Source organism: Triticum urartu, chromosome 5, assembly GCF_003073215.2.
Source record: "Triticum urartu cultivar G1812 chromosome 5, Tu2.1, whole genome shotgun sequence".
NCBI lineage: Eukaryota > Viridiplantae > Streptophyta > Magnoliopsida > Poales > Poaceae > Triticum > Triticum urartu.
The window spans coordinates 608,663,787-608,687,884 of record NC_053026.1 but is presented as its reverse complement, the minus strand read 5'-3'; the positions used below and the strand labels follow the sequence as shown (position 1 = coordinate 608,687,884).

Genomic DNA, 24,098 nt, shown 5'->3' with positions numbered 1-24,098 from the left:
ATTTTACAATGTAATGCTTTCTTTATCCCCGTGCTTCAATTTTGACCGTAAATTTAATTATCAAGACCGATTGCGGCGGGAGCAAAAATTATATCAGTGAATTCGTATTTGAAAGAAGTTTTCAATTATATAATTTTTTCTCCCACCGCAGTTGGTCTCGGTGATTAAATTTATGATCAAAGTTGAACCTTGGGAAGCATGAACGCACTATATTTTAGAATGGAGGGAGTACACAATACGAACTTACCCACTAGTAGTCCACTTCCCAAAATGGCCGGGCCAAGGCCGCCGACCCAAGCTACGGCGATCCTCCTAGCCCTAGCGACGTGGTGCCTCGTCTTCCTTCGGAGCTCATCAGCCCCAGCCGTGCCTGCACTCCGGCCACCGCCACCACCATCAGCACCGGGAGGCACCCTCTGCATCCCCCGCGAGCGAGATGCGCTTCTCACCTTCAAGGCCGGCCTCACCGATCCGAGCAACCACCTTTCGTCGTGGCGGGTCGACAAGGACTGCTGCTGGTGGATGGGCGTCGGGTGCAGCAACCAGACTGGCCACGTCATCAAGCTCGATCTCAACAGCTACAACTATGGTCCGCTCATGTATGGAAGCATAGGAGGTGAGATAAACCCCTCTTTGCTCACTCTCCAACATCTGCAGTACCTAGACCTCTCATTCAACGACTTCGGTGGTGGGAGATCTATTAGGATGATCTCCACCGTGTCGGCCCAACAGCCCACCGGGCCCTTAGATCCGCGCCCTGATCGGGGGCGCTCAACCCACTATGGTGACGGCCCCCTGTCACCTGCACTATATAAAGAGGTGGGGGCCGGCGGCTCGCATCACGAGGTTCGTCGCAGCGCCGAACACCCCACCTACATCCCTACCGATCTAGGGTTAGTGCAGGGCTAACGGGAAGCACCGCCACCACTACTCTCTGCCACCACCGCCGCCATCCACCATGGCCGGCAACTGGAGCTCCTCGAACCACAAGGACAAGGTAGGTTCACCGGATTAATCTACCCTACCCGATCCCACAGATTTAACAATGGTATCAGCCAGATTGGGTTAGATTTTTTCGGTTGAAAAGAAATCACAGAAAGTTTTCCCCTCCCCAAAAGAAGGGCAAAGAATCTCGCAGAAAAGAGCGCCGCCGCACCGGCCGCGCCGTTCCTCTCGATCTCGATGCGCATCGGCAAGCCGAGGCATCGAGAAGAAGAGCACCATCCCCTTTTGGGGGGCAAAGAGACCAAGAGTATCGCCGAAACAGGGCATCGCCGCTGAACCGCTTGACGGCCGTGCGCCCATCTACGAGTGCACGCGCACGCCAGCAAGGGGGCCAGAGGGTCGCCGTTCTTCTTTGACTCTCCACTGCTCGAAGCTTTACATGGTGGAGGGAGAAAAAGGAGAAAAAGAGGAAGAAAGGAATGGGGAAGGAGAAAGAGTCGGCGGCCGGACGTCGTGCCGTGTCCGCTCGACGCCGTCGCCGGCGGCTGGCGCGGCCGGACCCTCTGTTGCGCCGCTGCCAGCGAACACGCAAGGGGTCCGCGGGGGCGCCGCATCGGAAGTCGCTACACCTCTCTGCTCTCCCTCTCTCGCGCGCGTACAGGAGGTTTGGGGTAAAAAAGGAAAAAGGCTCGTGCAGGCGTGGCGTCCGACGCCGTAACCGGCTCGCCGGTGGCACGACTGGGCCGCTGGTCAGATCCGCGGAGGTGGAGGCCAGGCAGAGCGGTGTGGGCGGGGGGAAATGAAGGGGAAGAAGAGAAGGCTGGCACGGCGCGCCGTTTTCGTCGCCGGCGATAGGCGCGGCGCGGCGGCCGGCCGGCGTGAACGTCGTGCGGGCGAGCGACAGAGGAAGGGGGCGAAATGGCCTAGGGTTCATCCCGAGCGGCGCGGTTGGTTGTTTGTTCGACCGCATCGCGCGCGTGGCCGTCGGATCGCAGTGAACGGCCAGGATTAAAACCCTAGTGCACAGCGGGCTTCTTGGACCAAAAGTGTTGGGGAACGTTGCAGAAAAACAAAAATTTTCCTACGGTTTCACCAAAATCCATCTAGGAGTTCATCTAGCAACGAGTGATTGGATTGCATCTACATACCTTTGTAGATCACGCGCCTAAGCGTTCAAAGAACGGGGATGAGGAAGTCGTACTCGACGTGATCCAAATCACCGGAGATCCTAGCGCCGAACGGACGGCACCTCCGCGTTCAACACACGTACGATCAGCGTAACGTCTCCTCCTTCTTGATCCAGCAAGGGGAAAGGAGAGGTTGAGGAAGATGGCTCCAGCAGCAGCACGACGGCGTGGTGGTGATGGAGCTGCAGTACTCCGGCAGGGCTTCGCCAAGCTCTATGGAAGAGGAGGAGGTGTTGGAGAGGGAGAGGGAGGCACCAAAGGCAAAGGTCAGAGGTCCTCCATCCCCCCCCCACTATATATAGGGGGGCCTAGGAGGGGCGCCGGCCCTAGGAGATGCAATCTCCTAGGGGGCGGTGGCCAAGGGGTGGGGGGCTTGCCCCCCAAGCAAGGGGGCGCCCCCCCTTTAGGGTTTCCCCCACCCTAGGCGCATGGGCCCTAGGGGAAGTGCCGCCCCAGCCCACTTTGGGCTGGATCCCTTCCCACTTCAGCCCATGGGGCCCTCCGGGATAGGTGGCCCCACCCGATGGACCCCCGGGACCCTTCCGGTGGTCCCGGTACAATACCGGTGACCCCGAAACTTGTCCCGACGGCCGAAATAGCACTTCCTATATATAATTCTTTACCTCCGGAGACCATTCCGAACTCCGTGACGTCCGGGATCTCATCCGGTGACTCCGAACAACATTTCGGGTTACTGCATATCATATCCCTACAACCTAGCGTCACCGAACCTTAAGTGTGTAGACCCTACGGGTTCGGGAGACATGTAGACATGACCGAGATCGCTCTCTGGTCAATAACCAACAGCGGGATCTAGATACCCATGTTGTTGGCTCCCACATGCTACTCGATGATCTCATCGGATGAACCACGATGTCGAGGATTCAAGCAACCCCGTATACAATTCCCTTCGTCAATCGGTATGCTACTTGCCCGAGATTCGATCGTCGGTATCCCAATACCTTGTTCAATCTCATTACCGGAAAGTCACTTTACTCGTACTGTAATGCATGATCCCATGACCAGACACTTGGTCACTTTGAGCTCATAATGATGATGCATTACCGAGTGGGCCCAGTGATACCTCTCCGTCATACAGAGTGACAAATCCCAGTCTTGATCCGTGTCAACCCAACAGACACTTTCGGAGATACCCGTAGTATACCTTTATAGTCACCCAGTTACGTTGTGACGTTTGGTACACCCAAAGCACTCCTACGGTATCCGGGAGTTACACGATCTCATGGTCTAAGGAAAAGATACTTGACATTGGAAAACTCTAGCAAACGAACTATACGATCTTGTGCTATGTTTAGGATTGGGTCTTGTCCATCACATCATTCTCCTAATGATGTGATCTCGTTATCAATGACATCCAATGTCCATAGTCAGGAAACCATGACTATCTGTTGATCAACGAGCTAGTCAACTAGAGGCTTACTAGGGACATGTTGGTGTCTAAGTATTCACACACGTATTACGATTTCCGGATAACACAATTATAGCATGAATAAAGACAATTATCATGAACAAGGAAATATAATAATAATGCTTTTATTATTGCCTCTAGGGCATATTTCCAACAGTCTCCCACTTGCACTAGAGTCAATAATCTAGTTACATTGTGATGAATCGAACACCCATGGAATTCTGGTGTTGATCATGTTTTGCTCTAGGGAGAGGTTTAGTCAACGGATCTGCTACATTCAGGTCCGTATGTACTTTACAAATATCTATGTCTCCATCTTGAACATTTTCACGAATGGAGTTGAAGCGACGCTTGATGTGCCTGGTCTTCTTGTGAAACCTGGGCTCTTTGGCAAGTGCAATAGCTCCAGTGTTGTCACAGAAGAGTTTGATTGGCCCCGATGCATTGGGTATGACTCCTAGGTCGGTGATGAACTCCTTCACCCAAATTGCTTCATGCGCTGCCTCCGAGGCTGCCATGTACTCCGCTTCACATGTAGATCCCGCCACGACGCTCTGCTTGCAACTGCACCAGCTTACTGCCCCACCATTCAAAATATACACGTATCCGGTTTGTGACTTGGAGTCATCCAGATCTGTGTCGAAGCTAGCGTCGACGTAACCTTTTACGGCGAGCTCTTCGTCACCTCCATAAACGAGAAACATTTCCTTAGTCCTTTTCAGGTACTTCAGGATATTCTTGACCGCTGTCCAGTGTTCCTTGCCGGGATTACTTTGGTACCTTCCTACCAAACTTACGGCAAGGTTTACATCAGGTCTGGTACACAGCATGGCATACATAATAGAACCTATGGCTGAGGCATAGGGGATGACACTCATCTCTTCTATATCTTCTGCCGTGGTCGGACATTGAGCTGAGCTCAATTTCACACCTTGTAACACAGGCAAGAACCCCTTCTTAGACTGATCCATATTGAATTTCTTTAATATCTTATCAAGGTATGTGCTTTGTGAAAGACCTATGACGCGTCTTGATCTATCTCTATAGATTTTGATGCCTAATATATATGCAGCTTCTCCAAGGTCCTTCATTGAAAAACTCTTATTCAAGTAGGCCTTAATGCTGTCCAAAAGCTCTATATCATTTCCCATCAAAAGTATGTCATCTACATATAATATGAGAAATGCTACAGAGCTCCCACTCACTTTCTTGTAAACGCAGGCTTCTCCATAAGTCTGCGTAAACCCAAACGCTTTGATCATCTCATCAAAGCGAATGTTCCAACTCCGAGATGCTTGCACCAGCCCATAAATCGAGCATTGGAGCTTGCACACCTTGTCAGCATTCTTAGGCTCGACAAAACCTTCCGGCTGCATCATATACAATTCTTCCTTAAGGAAACCATTAAGGAATGCCGTTTTGACGTCCATTTGCCATATCTCATAATCATAGAATGCGGCAATTGCTAACATGATTCGGACGGACATTAGCTTCGCTACCGGTGAGAAAGTCTCATCGTAGTCAACCCCTTAAACTTGTCGATAACCCTTAGCGACAAGCCGAGCTTTATAGATGGTCACATTACCATCTGCATCTGTCTTCTTCTTAAAGATCCATTTATTTTCAATGGCTCGCCGCTCAACAGGCAAGTCAGTCAAAGTCCATACTTCGTTTTCATACATGGATCCTATCTCGGATTTCATGGCTTCTAGCCATTTGTCGGAATCCGGGCCCGCCATCGCTTCTTCATAGTTCGAAGGTTCACCGTTGTCTAACAACATGATTTCCAAGACAGGGTTGCCATACCACTCTGGTGCGGAACGTGTCCTTGTGGACCTACGAAGTTCAGTAGCAACTTGATCTGAAGTTTCATGATCATCATCATTAACTTCCTCTCTAGTCGGTGCAGGCACCTCAGGAACATTTTCTTGAGTTGCGCCATTTTTCGGTTCAAGAGGTAATACTTCATCAAGTTCTACTTTCCTCCCACTTACTTCTTTCGAGAGAAACTCTTTCTCTAGAAAGGATCCATTCTTGGCAACAAAGATCTTGCCTTCGGACCTGAGGTAGAAGGTATACCCAATAGTTTCTTTAGGGTATCCTATGAAGACGCATTTTTCCGACTTGGGTTCGAGCTTTTCAGGTTGAAGTTTCTTGACATAAGCATCGCATCCCCAAACTTTTAGAAACGACAGCTTAGGTTTCTTCCCAAACCATAATTCATACGGTGTCATCTCAACGGATTTCGACGGAGCCCTATTTAAAGTGAATGCGGCAGTCTCTAAAGCATAGCCCCAAAAAGATAGCGGTAAATCGGTAAGAGACATCATAGATCGCACCATATCTAATAGAGTGCGATTATGACGTTTGGACACACCATTACGCTGAGGTGTTCCAGGCGGCGTGAGTTGTGAAACTATTCCACATTTTCTTAAGTGTGTGCCAAACTCGTGACTCAAGTATTCTCCTCCATGATCTGATCGCAGGAACTTGATTTTCCTGTCACGTTGATTCTCAACCTCACTCTGAAATTCCTTGAACTTTTCAAAGGTCTCAGACTTGTGTTTCATTAAGTAGACATACCCATATCTACTCAAGTCATCAGTGCGGGTGAGAACATAACGATAGCCACCGCGAGCCTCAACACTCATTGGACCGCACACATCAGTATGTATGATTTCCAATAAGTTGGTTGCTCACTCCATTGTTCCTGAGAACGGAGTCTTGGTCATTTTACCCATGAGGCATGGTTCGCATGTGTCAAATGATTCGTAATCAAGAGACTCTAAAAATCCATCAGCATGGAGCTTCTTCATGCGTTTGACACCTATGTGACCAAGGCGGCAGTGCCACAAGTATGTGGGACTATCATTATCAATCTTACATCTTTTGGTACTCACACTATGAACATGTGTAGCAATACGCTCGAGATTCATTAAGAATAAACCATTCACCATCGGAGCATGACCATAAAACATATCTCTCATATAAATAGAACAACCATTATTCTCGGATTTAAATGAGTAGCCATCTCGAATTAAACGAGATCCTGATACAATGTTCATGCTCAAAGCTGGCACTAAATAACAATTATTAAGGTTTAAAACTAATCCCGAAGGTAAATGTAAAGGTAGCGTGCCAACGGCGATCACATTGACCTTGGAACCATTCCCGACGCGCATCGTCACCTCGTCCTTCGCCAGTCTCCGCTTATTCCGCAGCTCCTGTTTTGAGTTACAAATGTGAGCAACCGCACCGGTATCAAATACCCAGGAGCTACTACGAGTACTGGTAAGGTACACATCAATTACATGTATATCACATATACCTTTCGTGATGCCGGCCTTCTTGTCCGCTAAGTATTTGGGGCAGTTCCGCTTCCAGTGACCACTTCCCTTGCAATAAAAGCACTCAGTCTCGGGCTTGGGTCCATTCTTTGGCTTCTCCCGGCAGCTTGCTTGCCGGGCGCGGCAACTCCCTTGCCGTCCTTCTTGAAGGCTTTCTTACCCTTGCCCTTCTTGAACTTAGTGGTTTTATTCACCATCAACACTTGATGTTCCTTTTTGACTTCTACCTCTGCTGATTTCAGCATTGCAAATACTTCAGGAATGGTCTTTTCCATCCCCTGCATATTGAAGTTCATCACAAAGCTCTTGTAGCTCGGTGGAAGCGACTGAAGGATTCTGTCAATGACCGCGTCATCCGGGAGATTAACTCCCAGCTGAGTCAAGCGGTTATGCAACCCAGACATAGTGAGTATGTGCTCACTGACAGAACTGTCTTCCTCCATCTTACAGCTGAAGAACTTGTCGGAGACTTGATATCTCTCGACCCGGGCATGAGCTTGGAAAACCATTTTCAGCTCTTCAAACATCTCATATGCTCCGTGTCTCTCAAAACGCTTTTGGAGCCCTGGCTCTAAGTTGTAAAGCATGCCGCATTGAACGAGGGAGTAGTCATCGGTACGTGCCTGCCAAGCGTTCATAACGTCTTGTTCTGCAGGGAGAACAGGGGCGTCACCTAGCGGTGCTTGTAGGACATAATCTTTCTTGGCAGCTATGAGGATGATCCTCAGGTTCCGGACCCAGTCCGTGTAGTTGCTGCCATCGTCTTTCAGCTTGGTTTTCTCTAGGAACGCGTTGAAGTTGAGGACTACGTTGGCCATTTGATCTACAAGACATATTGTAAAAAAGATTAGACTAAGTTCATGATAATTAAGTTCATCTAATCAAATTATTCAATGAACTCCCACTTAGATAGACATCCCTCCAGTAATCTAAGTATAACATGATCCGAGTTAACTAGGTCGTGTCCGATCATCACGTGAGACGGACTAGTCAACATCGGTGAACATCTTCATGTTGATCGTATCTTCTATACGACTCATGCTCGACCTTTCGGTCTTCTGTGTTCCGAGGCCATGTCTGCACATGCTAGGCTCGTCAAGTCAACCTAAGTGTTTGCATGTGTAAATCTGTCTTACACCCGTTGTATGTGAACGTTGGAATCTAACACCCGATCATCACGTGGTGCTTCGAAACAACGAACTGTCGCAACGGTGCACAGTTAGGGGGAACACTTTCTTGAAATTATTATGAGGGGTCATCTTATTTCTACCGTCGTTCTAAGTAAACAAGATGCAGAAACATGATAAACATCACATGCAATCAAATAATAATAGTGACATGATATGGCCAATATCACATAGCTCCTTTGATCTCCATCTTGGGGCTCCATGATCATCTTGTCACCGGCATGACACAATGATCTCCATCATCATGATCTCCATCATCGTGTCTCCATGAAGTTGCTCGCCAACTATTACTTCTACTACTACGGCTAACGCATTTAGCAATAAAGTAAAGTAATTTACATGGCGTTTCTCAATGACACGCAGGTCATACAAAAAATAAAGACAACTCCTATGGATCCTGCCGGTTGTCATACTCATCGACATGCAAGTCGTGATTCCTATTACAATAGCATGAACATCTCATACATCACATATATACCATTCATCATTCATCACAACTTTGGCCATATCACATCACAGAACACTTGCTGCAAAAACAAGTTAGACGTCCTCTAATTGTTGTTGCAAGTTTTACGTGGCTGCAATAGGGTTCTAGCAAGAACGTTTTCTTACCTACGTGAAAGCCACAACGTGATTTGTCAACTTCTATTTACCCTTCATAAGGACCCTTTTCATTGAATCCGCTCCAACTAAAGTGGGAGAGACAGACACCCGCCAGCCACCTTATGCAACTTGTGCATGTTAGTCAGTGGAACCGGTCTCACGTAAGAGTACGTGTAAGGTTGGTCCGGGCCGCTTCATCCCACAATACCGCTGAAGCAAGATGAGACTAGTAGTGGCAAGAAAGTTGCCAACATCTACGCCCACAACAAATTGTGTTCTAATCGCGCAAAGAGAACTACGCATAGACCTAGCTCATGATGCCACTGTTGGGGAACGTTGCAGAAAAACAAAAAATTTCCTACGGTTTCACCAAGATCCATCTAGGAGTTCATCTAGCAACGGGTGATTGGATTGCATCTACATACCTTTGTAGATCACGCGCGGAAGCATTCAAAGAACGGGGATGAGGAAGTCGTACTCGACATGATCCAAATCACCGGAGATCCTAGCGCCGAACGGACGGCACCTCCGCGTTCAACACACATACAGTCAGCGTAACGTCTCCTCCTTCTTGATCCAGCAAGGGGAAAGGAGAGGTTGAGGAAGATGGCTCCAGCAGCAGCACGACGGCGTGGTGGTGATGGAGCTGCAGTACTCCGGCAGGGCTTCGCCAAGCTCTATGGAGGAGGAGGAGGTATTGGAGAGGGAGAGGGAGGCACCAAAGGCAAAGGTCAGAGGTCCTCCATCCCCCCCACTATATATAGAGAGGCCTAGGGGGGCGCCGGCCCTAGGAGATGCAATCTCCTAGGGGGGCGGCGGCCAAGGGGTGGGGGGCTTGCCCCCCAAGCAAGGGGGCGCCCCCCCTTTAGGGTTTCCCCCACCCTAGGCGCATGGGCCCTAGGGGAAGTGGCGCCCCAGCCCACTTTGGGCTGGATCCCTTCCCACTTCAGCCCATGGGGCCCTCCGGGATAGGTGGCCCCACCCGATGGACCCCCGGGACCCTTCCGGTGGTCCTGGTACAATACCGGTGACCCCAAAACTTGTCCCGACGGCCGAAATAGCACTTCCTATATATAATTCTTTACCTCTGGACCATTCCGGAACTCCTCGTGACGTCCGGGATCTCATCCGGGACTCCGAACAACATTCGGGTTACTGCATATACATATCCCTACAACCCTAGCGTCACTAAACCTTAAGTGTGTAGACCCTACGGGTTCGGGAGACATGTAGACATGACCGAGATCGCTCTCCGGTCAATAACCAACAGCGGGATCTGGATACCCATGTTGGCTCCCACATGCTACTCGATGATCTCATCGGATGAACCACGATGTCGAGGATTCAAGCAACCCCGTATACAATTCCCTTCGTCAATCGGTATGCTACTTCCCCGAGATTCGATCGTCGGTATCCCAATACCTTGTTCAATCTCGTTACCGGCAAGTCACTTTACTCGTACCGTAATGCATGATCCCGTGACCAGACACTTGGTCACTTTGAGCTCATAATGATGATGCATTACCGAGTGGGCCCAGTGATACCTCTCCGTCATACGGAGTGACAAATCCCAGTCTTGATCCGTGTCAACCCAACAGACACTTTCGGAGATACCCGTAGTATACCTTTATAGTCACCCAGTTACGTTGTGACATTTGGTACACCCAAAGCACTCCTACGGTATCCGGGAGTTACACGATCTCATGGTCTAAGGAAAAGATACTTGACATTGGAAAACTCTAGCAAACGAACTATATGATCTTGTGCTATGTTTAGGATTGGGTCTTGTCCATCACATCATTCTCCTAATGATGTGATCTCGTTATCAATGACATCCAATGTCCATAGTCAGGAAACCATGACTATCTGTTGATCAACGAGCTAGTCAACTAGAGGCTTACTAGGGACATGTTGGTGTCTAAGTATTCACACATGTATTACGATTTCCGGATAACACAATTATAGCATGAATAAAGACAATTATCATGAACAAGGAAATATAATAATAATGCTTTTATTATTGCCTCTAGGGCATATTTCCAACAGAAAGTAGAGGCGGGGCCAGGCCTGCTCGCGCAGCGCCTAGGCCAGAAGCCGCGCGCGCTGGGCCGAGGCCGCAGCCGCGGGCGCTGGGGTGCGCTGCAGTTTTTTTTTGTTATTTGTCTGGTTTTTGGGCAGATTTTAAATAGTTTTTCTACTCAAATTTCATCCAACGAAATTTTGTTTAGAGTACAGAAAAGTAAATGAAAAAGTTCTGAAAAGGAAAACAGAAAAGTTTCTGAAAATGAAAATGAAAAAATCAGAAAAAGAAATATTAATGAATTTTATAAAGAAAATAATAAAGTTCATAATATTTTCTTTAGTAAAAGAAAAGTTTCTATAAAGAATAAAAAGTTCATGATTTTTCTATTCATGTTTTTTTACCATGATTCTATTCATGTTTTTACGCTGCAAATAAAAATAAAAGTGCTCCTTTAAAAGTGAATAGAACTAAAGTAAAAGATTAAATTGTTGCTTCTCTAATGCATTTTTGAACCAATCGGTTGAAATTGCATAGAGAGTAAAAGAGTATAAAATTGTTTCTGAATAGATTCAGAAAGTTTTCGCTGCAAAGAAAAAATATTATCCTCCAATTAAATTGGAACCAACGGGAAAATTTAATTGGATGGACAATTTTTTTGAGAGAAGTTTTTTCACTTGTGGGTGAAATCAGATTCATATAGCTTCTGCTATGACAGTAGAAAGATATTTGATTAAAGTTTGATTATGGTATTGTTATTTTCTGACCAACATTGATGATGACAATATTATAATTCAATGAGTCTTATAGTTAAAAGTTCAAATCTCTGATAATTTTTTGTATCAAAGTGACCAATTTTCAGAGCATTTGATAAAGATTGAGAAATGTATATTAAAAGTTTTCCGCTGCAATAAAGCTGATGATGATGATTATTTCTTAGCAAAGTTGTTTAATAGAAATACTATCATCACATTGTTTATGAGTTATATGCATTATTTCCATTTCCGCCCAACGGTGATATGGAATTAATGTAGAAGAATGAGTTTTATTCTAATTCTAACACAACGGTGATTTAGAGTATAAAAAGGAAGTTTTACAAAAGTTTAATGTGCATATTTTTTAACCAGACCAACGTAGGGTTATTATTATGCTCATTATTGTTGATTATTGGCTATGTTTTCTTAGACTAAAAGTTTTACATGCTTTCATTCGTGAAAGCGAATGGCTGGGTACTTGTGACCCGAAAGATGACCATGAAAGGTCATAACGTGAGGGAGTATGTTCTCTCTAAAGAATGGCTTCAAAAGAAAAGAATTCTTGGATATTAATCCAAGAGCAGAAAACAGATAGATCATTGAGAGTCTTGGTTGACGAATGTCTTTCATGTATTTTATATGAAGAAGATTTTTCAGTCAACATGATTTGAGATGAAACAAGCAACATGCGTGTTTAATTTGACCAACGTCGGATTAAGCATGTGTGTCAAAGAGCGTTTGAATTTATTTCTGAATTTGATGATTGCATATGCGGTCAAAAGAGCCAATTCTGGCATTCATGTTCCTTACAGGGAATTACCTGCATAGCGGGAAACAGGATTATGATAAAACCCGCATGGCGGGGAAAGTCTGGGAAAATACATGCGTAACTGGGTAAAGTTGACATAGTATTATGTCAAAAATCCTGTATGTCAGGAGAAACTCTGGCAAAGGACTTATCCTGTATGACAGGAGAAAGATATGATGACTCATGTGCTTAATGTGTCTCACTCTAGGAGAAAAGCTATTATGCTTTCCTAGTATCAACCATACACTTATGTGTAATGGTCATTAAGCACTCAATAAATCCAAAGAGATTAAAAGTTACAGATGAACCTAAAGATGAGAATGATATGCAAGTGTGACTTGCAAAAGTACTAATGATAAAGAACTCTGTTGAGTTTCTGAAATGAAATGAGGAAAAAGTACTCCCATACTAGTTAAAAGATAACTTCATTTTGTATGAAGAGATAACTTCATTTCGTATGAAGTAATCTGATGAATGAAGTAGATAATCGAAGTTTCCTCAATTCACAAGAGTTATCAATGATTTTCGAAATTGTGGCAGAAAAGTTATTGCCACATTTCGTGGGGGAGAAAGAAATATGAGATAAATTAAGATTGATGAAACTCCCATATACTTTAGATAACGTGATGAAGAATGTGATCGTCTGGGGGAGTACGACGGTCATAATCATACCCCTAAAGAAAAGAAATAGTTGTATTTCTGGATCTTTTACAGTTCCGAAAGCAGAGTAAGGAATACTAAGACGGTGCTTAAAGTGCCATAAAGAAGAAAATTTTAACAGAATAAACTCAAATTACAAAGTTTAAAGATACGCCATTTTTTAGTGAAGATGGAGTAATCTGGGAGAGCATGTTGTATGACCTATACAACACAAGTTGTTAGCTCTATAAAGGAATGAGAAAATCAGATACTTCTGATTACTATAAAGTCTATGTTAGTGAAATTCAAATGGAAGTTGATCCCACCTCATTTAAAGCGCTCATTCGAGCTTTGTGAAGTGTCTACTTATCTAAATGATAAGAGACTATGTGAGATGAAATGAAATTGTGCATCCCGGCGATGTTTGGGACTGATGAGTAATTTCCAATGAAGCCAAAACAGTAGGCTGTAAAGAGTCTACAAGGACAATGTGACTCCAAAGGAAATATGTAAAGGTGTAAAACACGACTTAAATCGAAAGGTTTTTGCGCGTTTTGCACTGAATAGATTACAATGAGTGTTGGTAGCACATCATGATCTGAGTTACATCAGATGAAAGTAAAGAACGCAAGGGATACTACCTGAAGAAGTCCTTTATGGACTAAAGCAATCAAATGTTGTTTTGGGTTAAAGAAAATGAGAGGACAATTGTATTCGTGCTAAGTTATAGAATGGGAAATTCATTTCCTAATCATGTGCATGTGGATGACATCCTACTTGCTAGTGGTGATGTCAACCTACTACAGTAGGAGAAAAGAAGTGCTTCTCCTCAAAGTTCAAAAGAATGTTCTCGGTAGAGTGTCTCTCGTTATAAGTATCGAGATTCACGAAGAAAAGAACAAAAGAGGGTATTAAGTCTTATAGTGTGCATGCGAGAAAACCTACGCCTGTTCTTATAGTTAAGGGTAATGGAACTGGAAACTATGGTGTTCCAAAAGTTGTTGAGAAAAGATTGAAAACGGATATGGTGCCATATGCTTCAGCTGTTGGAAGCTCAATACATTACCCTGACACAGTTCACGTATCCGGGTTGTTTTGGCGATGTCCAGTCCATATATAGACCATTGGAATGGAGTTAAAGATATCGGCCTCATGCTGAAAGAAATAAGTGCTCTCAAAAGATTGTGAGTACAAAGACATGACTTGTGAAATGTATAGCGAAATCCACAATTGTCGCTAACTTTCATATTTGGAGGTTTTTGTGTGGAAAAGCTCCAAAGAATGAAACAATTATCATCAATGTGATGCAAAGATATTTTATAGCTTGATATGAGGCTCAGGGACAGGCAAAATGGTTAAGGAGACCTGTACCCGGAGTTGATAATGGTTGAGAACAGCGATAACTATTTTAAGTCTTTCGCTCCTATGGCAACGAGTCAAGTGTTGATGCCAAACACACTGACACAGAGTTATGCGTTGTAAAGGAGAAAGTCCGGAATTATGTAGGAATGCTTGAAGCATAAAAGCAATAGACAAGTGTTTGCAGATCTGCTTATTAAAGGCTTACCGCACAGTGTGTTCGGAGAACACACAGTCGACATGGGTTTTATGGTATAGTCTAACATTTCCGGACAATAAATGGGCCCAAGGTTAAAGAATTTGTTTCAAAACAGAGAGGTACGTTGTGGCTGTCTGATTCTATCGGCAATTGAGCTGTGACGATGAAACATGTTCTATGTATTGATTTGTTATGAAACGAGTAAAGTAAAAGTATAAGGTCAAAAGTAAAAGTTGAGATCAAGGGGGAGAATGTTAGGATGATCTCCACCGTGTGGGCCCAACGGCCCACCGGGCCCTTAGATCCGCGCCCTAATCGGGGGCGCTCAACCCACTATGAGTGACGGGCCCCTGTCACCTGCACTATATAAAGAGGTGGGGGGCGGCGGCTCACATCACGAGGTTCGTCGCAGCGCCGAACACCCCACCTACATCCCTACCGATCTAGGGTTAGTGCAGGGCTGACGGGAAGCACCGCCACCACTACTCTCTGCCACCACCGTCGCCATCCACCATGGCCGGCAACTGGAGCTCCTCGAGCCACAAGGACAAGGTAGGTTCACCGGATTAATCTACCCTACCCGATCCCATAGATTTAACAAGATCCATTCCTGAATTCATCGGTGGCCTCCGGAGCCTGATTCATCTCGCCCTCACCGATTTGTTCTTCGGTGGGCGAATCCCTCCTCACCTTGGGAACCTCTCAAATCTGGTCAGTCTTGACCTCTCTATTTTCGGTTGTTACTCGCCTGACCTCGTATGGGTGAGGCACCTACAGAAGCTACAATACCTCTACATGGATGGGGTGGACCTTAGCGCCGCCGTCAACTGGACTCATGCTGTCAACATGCTCCCCTCTCTTCTAGTACTTACACTAGCTGGTTGTGGGCTTGGGAACATTATGCCTCCACCGTTGCACTCCAACCTTACATCACTAAAGGTCCTCTGTCTCGAGTCCAACCCCTTCAACTCATCCTTGGGAGCCAACCACTTGGTTTGGGATCTACCGATGCTTCGATATTTAAGAATGTATGACTGCAGAATCCAAGGTCCTATACCTGCTGCAGTTGGAAACATGACCTCCATTGAATATATGATTCTGGAGGGAAACAACTTCTTGGGCATGGTGCCATCAACATTCAAGAAACTCAAGAGACTAAAAGTGCTCACACTATCAGAAAACTCCATTAGGGAAGAACGGAAGATCTATTTCATAGACTGCCAGCATATGCATTACAAGAGTTGTACTTGGATCACAACAATTTGACTGGGGGCCTTCCAAATCGACTAGAGGATTTCAGTAGCTTGACCACACTTTGGCTCAATAATAACGAACTATCCGGAGAGATACATGTTGGTATACGGAAACTTACAAAACTGAAGGAGTTACTGGTGAACTCAAACAACCTGCATGGTACACTTACTGAACACCGTTTCACAAATCTGAGTAGCCTGCGGGTCTTGTGGATCTCCGATAATTCCTTAACTATGCTCGTCAATAACACATGGAATGGTCCATTCAAATTAACTTCAGGAGGCTTTAGATCTTGCATCCTAGGGCCCCAATTTCCAGTAGGGGTTGTCAGGTCAACAATCAACACTCTTGATCTTTCAAACACAGGTATACATGATTCCATACCTGTTGAGTTTTGGACTGCAACACGCCATGCTCGAGCCTTGGATTTGTCGGGAAACCAGATTGTCGGGAGGCTTCCCGCAAATTTTCGGTTTGGTGGGTTAGAACCTGTTATGTTGGATATCAGTTCTAACCAACTTGTTGGCCCGATTCCAGAACTCTCAAAGAACCTAATCTACTTAGACCTCTCTAGGAACAATCTATCAGGTTCACTTCCGTCAAATATTGGAGCACCGAAGCTAGAAATACTAGTGTTGTTCAAAAATTCTTTTTCTGGGACCATTCCATGCTCCATGTTTGAGTTGCGACACCTGTGGTTCCTAGACATATCAGAGAACCTACTAAATGGGAGCTTTTTGAATTGTCCTCGTGTCCCGAAAACTTCAAGCATCACCGTGCTTAACTTGAATAGTAACAATCTTTCACGGGGATTCCCATCGTCTTTTCAGATGTGCAAAGGGCTACAATTCCTTGATATCGCAAACAATAAATTTTCTGGGAGCTTACCAACATGGATTGAGTCAAAGTTACCGTACTTGCAGTTTTTGCGATTGCGCTCCAACATGTTCTCTGGTAGGATCCCTGTTGAACTCACAATGCTGAAGCATCTTCAGTATTTAGACATTGCGAGCAACAATTTATCAGGGAATATACCATGTGACATATGTGGTAAGCAATTCAAACCAATTCAAAAAAATTATCAGGGAATATACCACCTTCACTTGGGAATCTCTTTGGTATGGTTCAAACTCCGAACCAACAAGATCTCCTTTTCTATACTCTCCATGCTGGGTTGTCTGCCATCGACAAGTACAGTTATGCTTATAACGATAGTCTATCGGTGGTCACAAAAGGTCAACAGCTTGAATTCACGACAGGAATCGCATATATGGTAAACATGGATTTCTCTTGCAACAGTTTAACAGGGGAGATTCCTCATGAAATTGGCATGCTCATTGCATTGAAAAGCTTGAACTTGTCATGGAATGACCTTAGCAGCACAATCCCTTTGGCTATTGGTGAGCTACGGGCAGTGGAATCTTTGGACCTCTCACACAATGAGCTCTCCGGTGAAATCCCTACAAGTTTAGCAGGTCTAACATCACTGGCCCACTTGAACTTGTCATACAACAATTTGACAGGAACCATACCGTCCGGCAATCAGTTACAGGCTTTGGACGACCAGGCATCCATCTACATTGGGAATCCAGGTCTTTGTGGTCCGCTTGTATCAAGGAGCTGCTCAGGAATGGAAATCACTCAATGGATTCCAGAGGATCAGCATGAGGGCATGAGCGATGCGTTGTCATTATACCTTGGCATTTGCACCGGATTCGTAGCAGGTCTTTGGATTATCTTCTGTGGCTTCTTATTCAAGAGGAACTGGAGAATTATTTGGTTCTCGTTCTTTGACTGCATGTGTGATTGGGTCTACGTGCGAGCGGCGGTGAGCTGGGCTTCATTCACAAGGATGGAGTAGTAGAAGCTGAGATCACTATGGTATTTCACCTTTCTTGTCAAGTGTAATGCTCTTTTTTGGTGTGTAAGGCACTCGGTTTGTATGGTAAACCATGGGTTACCTTTGATGTGTATGAATTATTACACATGTGTAAAGAAAAAAGTTATAAAGATGTTGATCTATAGTATGATGACTGATTATTTTTTTTATCCTGAAACTCACCGTGCGTGGGGAGCGAAAGGCGCCTTGCTGAGAAGAAAGCGTATAACAGCAGGCTCCACGCCACCCGCCCTCTTGGCATGTCAGGTCGGCCGGCACGGCCTTTCTAGACAAATCCAGAGTATCGGCGTCGTCTCTCATCCTTCGCTGCTACTCTCGTGAGACATCTGCACTTGCTGTATCCAGGCACTCTGCACTTCGCGACCAGCTAGCCTGTGCGCCACCAGCTCCTGGTCCATGGTCGCGCCCCGCCCCACCGTCCTCGTCATCGGCGTCGGTGGTCGCACATCTAGTTTAATTAAATATAAAAGTATCCTAACTATAGATATTCCTGCAACACGCGCGGGGAATCATCTAGTTTAATTAAATATAAAAGTCTCCTAATTATTATTAGAGCCTTTTATTATTAATTTAGAATATCTAAAAATATGTCTACCTATGTATTATTTATTGGTAATACCCGGTATTGCCCGATAAACTCTGAAACTCTTTCGGTGACCCTGAAACGCTGCCGGTTCCTATCGAAACTGTTTCAAATATTAACAAAACTATTTCACAAATAAATCATCGTTACTCCCGTCCTCCTAACACTTAGCAGATCATGATTACCTTAAGATTATTCGGTAAAACATAGACATAAACGGAACCCCTTCGTTCAATGACCGATAGTGGAATGATGGACATCCATAGCAATCCATGTGAATACACGAATGATATTTGAATGAACCTTTGGTTATCATGTGATGTTCCCTTTGCTTTGTGATACTTTACAAAACTCGAGGTGAGATATATCGATATCCTCTTGAGTCATACACATGCTCACTATACTGGTCTCCTCGTTACCGGTTTTGTTCTTCTTTCTCGTTGATGTGTTCCGGTATCCCATGACATTGTCACTTGTGTCTGACCAGACGATGATGGATGCCGTCACACCGAGCGGGCCCTAACAATATCTCTCCATTGTCGGAGGAGCAAATTCCACTCTCGAGCTATCTAGTCCCTTGTGAAACTTTCCGATGAACCTGTAAGTTGTCGTTATGATCACCTAGTTACAGATGACATTTGAGCAACCCCAAAGTTCAACATATGGTAAAAGTAACTCCGATACTCTCATGGTCTAAGGAACCAAATCATACGTTAACACTCCGTGTTACAACAATTGCTGCCTTTTGACAATATTATTTCAAAGTATAACAGTCAAGTTTGGATCAATTCAATATGTTGTTCTTCTAACATCATACTCTAAATATTGTTTTGAGACTATCGTTACACTTAACGATATCTCAAGACCTGAAAAAACATGATCACAAACATCACTTGAGCTAGTCTTAGAGGTGAGACTAGAAATCTTATTTTACCGTTTATCAATCCACACGTGAATATGATTTTTTTTCATTGAACTGCATATTCCAGGATCATAGCAGTTATAGCATAGAATATAAACTCTTAATTATGAATAGAGAAATATAATAATACCCCCTATGTTCCTAAATATAAGTCTTTTTAGAGATTCCAATGTAGACTACATACAAAGCAAAATGAGTGAATCTACACTCTAAAATATGTCTATATATACATCTGTATGTAGTTCTTATTGAAATCTATAGAAAGACTTATATTGAGGAACAGAGAGAGAGTACAATATTATTGCCTCTAGGGCATATTTCCAACAACTTTCGGTACAATCGGTCCACGTGTCAGGCCTATTACTCAGCAGCTGAACAATGGCAGTGGCATGGAGAGTGTATTAGAACTATCCATGGAACAATTACAAAGGGAAACACCATGTACTATCCTAGTATTTCCCTGGTTGGGTTTCTCTACAAGCCACAAGTCATATGCATGGAGCCCTTAGTTTCATTTTATGCAGTACGTGCTCAAGGGAATGTGTAGCTGAAGCTACCCTGACCATCAATTTCATGCATCTACAAAGCAGTTCAGTTTGGAGATGATCCTTCCCTTGAAACCTTGTTTTCTAGCACTTGTCTCATGGACAAGCGCATTGGGCTGCCTGAATATTATGCGCAAGTTCCATTGAGGCAAGCTCCTAAGGACTGTGCATTCTTGTTCCAATTGAATCAGCAGCCCGACCTTGCATATTTGGGAATGGCAGACTCCTGTCAAAATAATGTGTGTGATTATACTGCGCATATAATTGATTCAGTACAACGCAACGCTTGGTATTGAGTATCTCAGCAGTTATAAGGGCTGGTGCATGGTTCAACTCGAGATACAATGAAATGAATCGTGGGCCAACTGATACTAAAACACTTGCAAAGTTTCAGCTGGGCAGAGTTGAATGGAATTCTTTGCAGTGGATTGGTAATTTCTGAAGCAACACAGACAAAGCAAGCGGTCAGGGTCGGCAATCTTATGCATACTATATATTGCAACTGACGGCAGGAACTATCTATTTTACCCATTGGCATGTCATTGATGAACCTTGCACAATGCATGAGTGCGACTTTGGTGATTCGGTCTCATCCTGTAATGGAATTTCATGCACCAAAGATTTGGTGGTTGTGCACTACCATGATCAACTAATCAAAGTGAGGCAAAGACTCACATTGGTCACTAAACTATATTGACGGGAAACAGGCATTTTCACTACACGCCGAGTGTATATAGCACGTATTGACCGGGCTCATTGGTCGCTAAATAGGCATTTTCACTACACACTTTACTGTTTGTCTCTTTGGAGTTCAAGATTTGGCGCTGCACCCAACAGTTGGTGTGTGGAATTTTTATGCGCTGGGTCAGTCAACTCATATGGACTCTTCACAGTTCTCGTCTGAGTCCGCTGACCCGCCGGTGGACGGGGTTTCGATGTTACTACTACCTGCCGATCGAACTGGCGTAGCGCGCAGGGCACTTTGACACTGGCAAGGGTGGACCGAACGAACTCTGCTAGCTCCTTAAATCCAGACGTGCATGGCCGAGGCAAGTATACTACACACGCTCGTACTTACCCATTCGTCCGTCCACTTTCCAAAATGGCCAGGCCAAGGCCGGCGGTCCTCCTAGCGACGTGGTGCCTCATCCTCCTCCGGAGCTCGTCAGCCCCAGCGGTGCCTGCACTCCAACCACCGCCACCACCATCAGCACCGGGAGGCACCCTCTGCATCCCCCGCGAGCGAGATGCGCTTCTCGCCTTCAAGGCCGGCCTCACCGATCCGAGCAACTACCTTTCGTCATGGCGGGCCGAGGAGGACTGCTGTCGATGGATGGGCGTCGGGTGCAGCAACCGGACCGGCCATGTCATCAAGCTCCAGGTCAACAGCTACGGAGCCATCGGAGGTGAGATAAGGTCCTCCTTGCTCACTCTACGACATCTCAAGCACCTGGACCTCTCGTCCAACGACTTCGGTGGGAGGCCTGTCCCTCAGTTCATCGGCAGCTTCAGCGGCCTGACGCATCTCCTCCTCAACTACTCATCTTTCGGTGGGCGAATCCCTCACCACCTTGGGAACCTTTCAAATCTAGTCAGTCTTGACCTCTCGAGTCAATTACCAGGTTCTTACTCGCCTGATCTTTCATGGCTGTCGAGGTTGCGTAAGCTGCAATACCTCGCCATGTCCACGGTGGACCTTAGTGCTTCCATCGACTGGACTCATGCTGTCAACATGCTTCCCTCTCTGGTAACCCTCGAGCTAGCAAATTGTGGTCTTCGTAACATTATGCCTCCACCGTTGCACTCCACACTAGTAGAAAACAGGGCTTTGGTCCAGGCCGGGTCAGCCCATTAGTCCCGGTTCAGTCTAGAACCGGGATCAATGTAGGCATTGGTTCCGGTTCGTGAGCCCAGGGGGCCGGCCGGGCCACGTGGGCCATTGGTCCCGGTTCATCTGGACCTTTTGGTCCCGGTTGGTGGGATGAACCGGGACCAATGGGCCTCGCTCCTGGCCCACCACCATTGGTTCCGGTTGGTGGCTTGAATCGGAACCAAAGGCTCCCCTTTAGTCCCGGTTCATGTCACCAACCGGGACCAATGAGGTGCCTATATATACCCCTCGCGAGCAGAGCACCCCAGTGCTCTGTTTTTCTCTGGCCGAGGGGGAGAGGGCTTGGTGGTGCTCTAGCTAACCTCCTATGCACACAAGGTGTTCGATGGAATGCCCGAGCCACACTACTTAAGCTTTCTCCTCTCCAAGCTCGACCTCTAAGCTCCATTTTCCATAATATTTGTCTAGGTTTAGCGGTCCGTCATGCCCCGTCCCCGTCTTCACCACCGTCGATCACCCGCGCCGAGCTCATCGCCGGCACCACCGTGGTGAGCCTCTTGTTCTTATCTTCTTTCTGAAAGGAAAAATATTCTTACTTGTATGTTTACATAGATACTTGTATTATTTTCTTACTTTTATTATTGCATCTTATATAGTGCGATGGTTTTGGTATCCGCCCCCGTCGGCCCTTGTCCTGTCTATGATTCGGATGTGGTATATATATTATCTTTATAACTACTGGTTCATTTATTGTTTATGAAAATTATGCCGACCAACGTGACATAGATTTTATTTATGTAGGATGTATGTGAATCGGAAATGCCAACCGATCCTATTGTCGAGAGGTTAAATTTAGTTGAAGAAGAAAACAATTTGTTGAAGGAAAAAATAAAAAAAATTGAGGAAGAGAAGATGATATTGGAGTTGCATGTTGCGGATGTCGTCGATGATCACAAGATCAAGATGGATGCAATGCGCTTGAAGATTAGAAAGATTAGAAAATATGCCATTCATACCGAGGCTTGGTATTATTATGCCGTTGGATCAATTGTTACCTTGGTTGCGATTATGATCGCATTTGTTTTCGCATTGAAATGTTTTACATAGTTTCAATGTATGGTTTAATTAATTAGATGCTCTGGAGAGCTATATGTTGTTAGATGAGAACTATGTATGCACTTTGGTTTTAATGTGATGATGAACTTCTATTAATTTGGACACTTAATTATATATAATGCACGCAGATGAACCGGCAATGGATGTACGGTGACAGACACACCCGCGAGTACATTAAGGGCGTGCATGAGTTTCTCGATGCGGCTGAGGCAAACAAGCAGAATGGTTTTATCTGTTGTCCATGCACTGAATGTGGGAATACGAGGTCTTACTCTAACCGGAAAATCCTTCACTCCCACCTGCTTTACAAGGGTTTCATGCCACACTATAATGTTTGGACGAGGCACGGAGAAATAGGGGTTATGATGGAAGACGGCGAAGAAGAAGAGTACGATGACAACTATGTGCCCCCTGAATACGGTGATGCTGCAACGGGGGGAGCCGGTGAAGATCAAGAGGAACCAGACGATGTGCCCAATGATGCTCCAACGGGTGAAGCAGCTGAAGATCAAGAGGAACCAGACGATGTGCCTGATGATGATGATCTCCGCCGGGTCATTGTCAATGCAAGGACGCAATGCGAAAGTCAAAAGGAGAAGCTGAAGTTCGATCGCATGTTAGAGGATCACAAAAAAGGGTTATACCCCAATTGCGAAGATGGCAACACAAAGCTCGGTACCGTACTGGAATTGCTGCAGTGGAAGGCAGAGAATGCTGTGGCTGACAAAGGATTTGAGAAGCTACTGAAAATATTGAAGAAGAAGCTTCCAAAGGATAACGAATTGCCCGACAGTACATACACAGCAAAGAAGGTCGTATGCCCTCTAGGATTGGAGGTGGAGAAGATACATGCATGCCCTAATGACTGCATCCTCTACCGCGGTGCATACGAGGATCTGAACGCATGCCCGGTATGCGGTGCATTGCGGTATAAGATCAGACGAGATGACCCTTGTGATGTTGACGGCGAGCCCCCCAGGAAGAGGGTTCCTGCGAAGGTGATGTGGTATGCTCCTATAATACCACGGTTGAAACGTCTATTCAAAAACGAAGAGCATGCCAAGTTGATGAGATGGCACAGTGAAAACCGAAAGAAAGATGGGAAGTTGAGAGCACCCGCTGACGGGTCGCAGTGGAGAAAAATCGAGAGAAAGTACTGGGATGAGTTTGCAAAGGACCCAAGGAATGTATGGTTTGCTTTAAGCGCGGATGGCATTAATCCTTTCAAGGAGCAGAGCAGCAATCACAGCACCTGGCCCGTGACTCTATGTATGTATAACCTTCCTCTTTGGATGTGCATGAAGCGGAAGTTCATTATGATGCCAGTTCTCATCCAAGGCCCTAAGCAACCCGGCAACGAAATTGATGTGTACCTAAGGCCATTAGTTGAAGAACTTTTACAGCTGTGGAATGAAAACGGTGTACGTACGTGGGATGAGCACAGACAGGAGGAATTTAACCTTAAGGCG

At 45.5% G+C, this 24,098-nt stretch overlaps 1 pseudogene; it reads left to right on the top strand.

The window, feature by feature from the left end:
- Window positions 1-270: 270 nt before the first annotated feature.
- On the top strand, window positions 271-17,593 carry LOC125506288 (annotated as a pseudogene).
- The last annotated feature ends 6,505 nt before the right edge of the window (window positions 17,594-24,098 follow it).